Source organism: Microtus pennsylvanicus, chromosome 12 (assembly GCF_037038515.1).
Source record: "Microtus pennsylvanicus isolate mMicPen1 chromosome 12, mMicPen1.hap1, whole genome shotgun sequence".
Lineage (NCBI taxonomy): Eukaryota > Metazoa > Chordata > Mammalia > Rodentia > Cricetidae > Microtus > Microtus pennsylvanicus.
The window spans coordinates 50,267,076-50,273,075 of NC_134590.1; positions in this window are offsets into that span (position 1 = coordinate 50,267,076).

The window sequence follows — 6,000 nt, forward strand, 5'->3', positions numbered from 1 at the left end:
TGCCACCAAGCCAGAATCTTGCAGTATTCTTTTACTGAGGCCTGGGAAGTGCTGGAGCAGAGGTTATCTTCTGAGGAGCAAAAGAATAAGTCATCTTAGAATGATGAGGCTCTGCTCAGCCTTAGAATTCATGAACCAATGAGTAGAAATGGAAGTGATTAGTTTTTATGAGGCTTATGTTTCACTATATTTTGAGTGGGGAATTGATTTCCCACTGCCATAATAAAATAGCCTGCTGCTTGTGCAGTTGAAAGGAGAAGGGCTAACCCTGAGTGTGCCTGCTCTGTGGGGACCCTTAAGGAACCTCAGATATGCCACTTGGATTTTCTGTTTTCAGCTAATTTGTTTGTGATGTTGAGATGAGACCAGTTTAACCAGAAAGCCTTTCAAGTTACCACAATAAGGTAACTCTCCTGAGAGATGCCTGTTTCAAACACTGGGCTGGCCACACTGTAACATACTAGCTCTCTCTAATCTCACAATAATGCTACGAGTTAAAGACATTTTTCTTAATTCTGCCTGAACAGTGGAGAAAACTGACACTCAGGCATCCATTCAATTGTCCACATTTATAGAGACAGAGGGCAGCAGGAAATCAGAATTCCAATTTGATGTCAAAACCCATTCTTCAAATTTGTCCTAATGCTCTGCCTCTCAAATTCTAAGATGTGAATACATTTTAGTGATATGTTCATTTATGTTGGGGATATATATATATATATATATATATATATATATATATCCACTGTGCAAACCTGAAACCTTGGGTTTAATTTTTTTTTCTGATATTCTGGAAAGAGACAGTCAATACTGCAAAGTTATTCTCTGTCCTCCGCTCTTAAGCTATAGCAAACACTCATACACATCATACACACACAGCACAATTATATTGTATTAAATTAAACAACATAATAATAGAGAATTGACTAGAGAAAGACATGATGGAAATACTTGAGAAAGAACAAAACATGTTTGATAACAAAGAATGCAATGAGAAAATAATAAAAGGAAAGATACTTGGAGTGAGTCAGGTGTGGTAGGCAGTTCACCATGCCTCTAATCCCAGAATTGGGAAGCAGAAGCAGGTAGTCAACAAAGTGAATTTCAGGACAGCCACAGATACACAGAGAAAGCCTGCTAGAGAGAAAGAGAGACAGAGAGATAAAGAGAGACAGAGAGAGAGAGACAGAGAGAGAGATACTTAATATTCAAAGATTCAAGGTTAATGAGTACATTGCCATTTAAAATCCCATGGGGGAAAATACAACAAAAGTAAAGTAAATTTTCAAGATTTTTGCTATTGAGGAAAATGAGATACTATGTTGGAAATAGCATTAAATTGCTTGTTCTTTTGACTCTGCTAGGTTAATCATGTCTCCTGCATATTCAGAGAAGACATAAATCTTTCTGTGTTAGCAAGGAAGGGATTGGAACCTTCTACACCACCTGTGGTGGTCTTAAGCTAGTCTGAAAGATGCTGTTCTTCCTCATGTAGGGTCATAATTCTAAGCTACAATTACAAAGAAATTCATTCTTGTCAAACACAAGATCAAAATCAATATTGCTTTTAAACTCTAAAGATAATGTCATATGTTTTTGATACAAGTCACACAAATTAACAAAGCCAGTTTATAACCACTGTTGGAAAAATAATGGTTCAAGGTGAATGCCTGCTTGGTGGCCAAAATGATATTTTTCTTTAAATGGTCACATTCAATACTTAGTGCAATAATTGGCAAGCTTTTTGTGTCAAGAGACAACTAATATTTTAAGCGTTTCATGTCATCAGGCAAAATCAGGAATATCTTATAGTCATATAACACAAGAAAACACATGTCCACAAATGCCTTATTAATGGAATTAAAGTATAAGCATTTGTTATGTAGCGCATGCATATTAGATTTACGTAATTTTTCTTTGTAATGATGACAGATATGCAAATGGGGTTCAAAGTAGCCATTTCCTGTCATCAAGCTGATAATAAAACAGTTGCTAACAATTCCTTTTGAGATCAGGGGCCCAACAAAATTAGGCGCAAGTGTGGTTTTGTTGGCCACACAGTTTATGGCTCCTTACCTGAATCCAAATGTATAGGGTCTTGTTTTCTTATGTTAATGTGGAAAGACTGTTGTGAGAAGGGGCTTTGAGCCCCCAAAGTGACCTCTCCATGGCAAGAACTAAATACCTTCCTCAGTATTATCTACCAGCGCTCCATTTCTTTGGTTCTGAAATGCAATTTTGCCAAAGCATTTTTAAATGACTAAATTTATTTCATTTTCAATACAAAATACATTAGAGTAAGATGTGTGGATTATCCATTTCCTTTGCACAGCCTCTGTTTATCTATTAAACCTAATGGGCCTCCTGAATAACTGAGTTTAACAATAAGAAACGTTAAGTATTTTTTATGTAGAAGTATTACCAGAGTATGTCCTTTGCTCTTTCTATTAGCTCTGTGACCATGGAGATAAGGAAGGTGAGAGACAAGGAGAATGAAGGTAAGTCAACTAACTTGGGAAGGACACAGTAGGATCCTAACCCCAGAAGTACTGACCAGAGAAGTGAAACTCTCTAACTCATGAGCCATTATTGGAACTTTAGGATTACAAAGGAAGTTTACATACATAGTTATGTGTATGTGAAATACTAATCTCTTCTTTTTACAGAATTTATGGTTATTACTTTTAATCGAAGTTGTGCCTGTGCTGGGGAATAGTGGTGCATGCCTTTAATCCCAGCACTCAAGAGGCAGAGGCAAGTGGATCTCTGTGAGTTAGAGGCCAGCCTGGTCTACAAAAGCTAGTTCCAGGAGAGGCTTTAAAGCTACAGAGAAACCCTATCTTCAAAAAACAAAACAAAACAAAAAACAAACAAAACAATAAAAAAGATGGTAACTGCAAGAAAATTCATAATAACCCTCATTATAGACTTACTAAAATTCACTACAGTGAACACAAACCTTTTCTACCTTTCCTCTTTGTTAATAGTATTGCTTCTTTTCTGTCAAGACTCAGGAAATACTCTTCTTACTGACATAAAACCAAGACCAAGGAAATGTTTCTCATCAAGCATAGAAGAAATTCTTCAATTTTTGAGAGATAAGTGAGGAAGAAATCAATGTGAGTTGAGAAAGGAAATTATAAAAAAGAGTGTGAAAACTGATGGGAAATTCAACTTATTAATAAAAACATTGTCCAAAGACATATAAAAAAATCAGAGTCTTGTGTAAGAATAATTGAATTGTAGCTAGAGGCTAAAGAAGTAGTCCTGAAACACTCATGCTAAACCTAACACGCTGCCTGAAAGCTACAAAGAAAGAAAGAGAGAGAGAGAGAGAGAGAGAGAGAGAGAGAGAGAGAGAGAGACAGAGGGAGGCAGGGAGGAAGGAAGGAAGGAAGGAAGGAAGGAAGGAAGGAAGGAAGGAAGGAAGGAAGGAAGGAAGAAAAAGGGCTGGGACTTAGTAAAGCTATAATCACTAGAATCTTCTAATAAAATCATTAAAGTTCCAAAGATATTAATTAAAGGACGGACCCAAGTAAACCACAATGAGAAAAGACATCCGATGGGTACCAACCATGGCCAAACAGATGTTGGAATAGAGTATCAAGATTCTTAGATGAAATAAGCAGGGAGCTAGCAGACCCACCCTCAATGAACAACGGTTTCTTTCAAAAAAACAAAAAAAGGAAATGGAAGAAAGACTCTTTGAACTCCACAAATGCAGAAAAAACACTGAAAGAGAAAAACTGTTGGTCAAGACAGCAGGCCTCACTCTCTTCTGCTTTCCTAATTATCGTTTACAACTGAAGCAAAATTAAGTCTTATAAGTTTATTAATGCCTGTGGAGGAAAGATTGAGGAAAACTACTGTAAATAAAAACTATTATAAATGAATAGGAATAAAAGATAAAAATAGAGGTAAAATGTCAACACCAGCAGATTATAACAAATTATGACTCCATAGTATGTCTTAACAATTAAAACAATCACAAAATAGTTTTAAAAAAAACAAAGATACACTCAAAAGCACTAGAGGTAACTCAAAATGGAGCTCTAAAAGATGCTTAAATATTCTACAGGAAACCAAAAAAGCTAAAATAGAAAATGAAAAAACACAGAAAAGAAAACAAATCAAATGGCAGACCTAGTCTCTAGTGGATCTTTTATTCCATTATGTGAAAGGGAATTAGTTGTGCCAGTGACGAGACACGCAGAACTGACTGAAAAACAAGGTCACATGAAATATAACATTGTAGATAAGTAAAAAGGAGAAGTATGGAAATGATGTGCTTTATGCAGTTCTGTGTGGTCTCATTTAGATGTTACCATCAAGGAAACCAGTAGTGGTTCTACAAATATCAGATATAGTGGATTTTCACAACACAGACATTAACAAGACAGACATGCCTTTGTGGTTAAAAGGACAAATGGTTGGATCCATGAAGAAGACATGCTTTTATAAAATATACAAGCAAATTTATGGAGATTAAAATAGATTAATGACTTCGAAATAGACTAGGAACCAGCATGGGAAAAGTTTTGTTTTATTTTAAAGGAAAGCATTATAAACTTCACATCTTGAATCTCAGAAAATGGAAAGTGGGGGCATTCAGAAGATCTTGGTCTACATAGGAAATTCAGTGTGAGTCAAGAATTTGAGTTGCCTGAGAATCTATCTCAGAAACAAACAAAAAGAAGATAGTATTGTAGTATTGGAGAGGTTGTAGAGAAGACAATACTAAATAGCTTGATTTTTTAAATTTGATTGGTAAGATGAAGTCACACACACACACACACACACACACACACACATGCACATACACACATACACAAATGGATACATAAGTAGTGGAATCTGAATAAGTTCTGTGCCTTGTACCAAAGTCAATATCTTAGTCTTGAGACTATGGTTATGCAAGATGCTAACATTGGGAGGGTGTCAGTAACAATTACAGGAGACTTCACTGAACATTTCTTTGCAGCTTCTCATGAGTAATCATTTTAAAATTCAAAAATAAAACATTAAGCACCAAAATTATCCACTTGGTTATTGTATAATTATTGAAATCATTATAAGGAAAAATAAAATTATTTCTTCCTAAGCAGTATGTAGGAAAAAGTTTGCATGAGAAGATGCTGGGGTGTAGAGAGGAGAAGGTCTGTATAGTGTCCTCGGTATGTTTTCAGCTTATGGACTGTGTGAGAAGGGAGCTGATGACCCTGAAAAGACAACTGTTTACAGAAAGTGGGAATTTTTTTCATATAAATGACTTAGAGTAGTAAGATGAAGAAGAGGAGTAAGCCTCATTCCCCACACCCCCCCACACATGTGTAGGGGTGGGAGAGGGAGAGAAGTAATGTATATTTAATGGTTTAAGAATTTTTGCTTCCGAGAAAGGAAAAAAGTAGACAACTGATTAGTACAAACATTGCTGCTAATAATTAAAAAGAAAAGCAGTGTGATTCTCAATTCCTAAATATTTAAAAAGCAACAGCTTTATCTGCATAAAAACAGTGGTTTTTGTGTTGCAAAAGTAATAACCACACTTTCTTGTGTGTGTCATCACTTCGTTGATTCTGCAATGAGGATATAAAATGATCTTTGTTATTTGTTATATAACTGTTTCATGTAAATTGAAACTTCTTTCTAAGAAGAAAGGAGACCAAAATTCAGGAGGCACAGGAAACCTGCCAAAGAGAAGACCCACAAGGCCTCTTGTGAAGGTTATATTATATAAGCAGCGTAATTACGGCTTGAGAGGAGAGTCTTCGATGGAGCTGCCTGTACGCTGTACAGGGAATGCCACTGACGCAGCAGGAATAAGTCATCGTTGATGCTGGGGTGACTTTTTCAGTAATGCAGCCCTTCACCAAGGCTCACTTGTGATCTTACCAGCAACCTGAAGAAAGTCCTTGACTCGGCAATCTGGATCTGGATGATATCATTTCTTTGGCCAGTTTTTGGTGTCCTATCTGGTAGGCAACTGTTAATGAGGCCTTG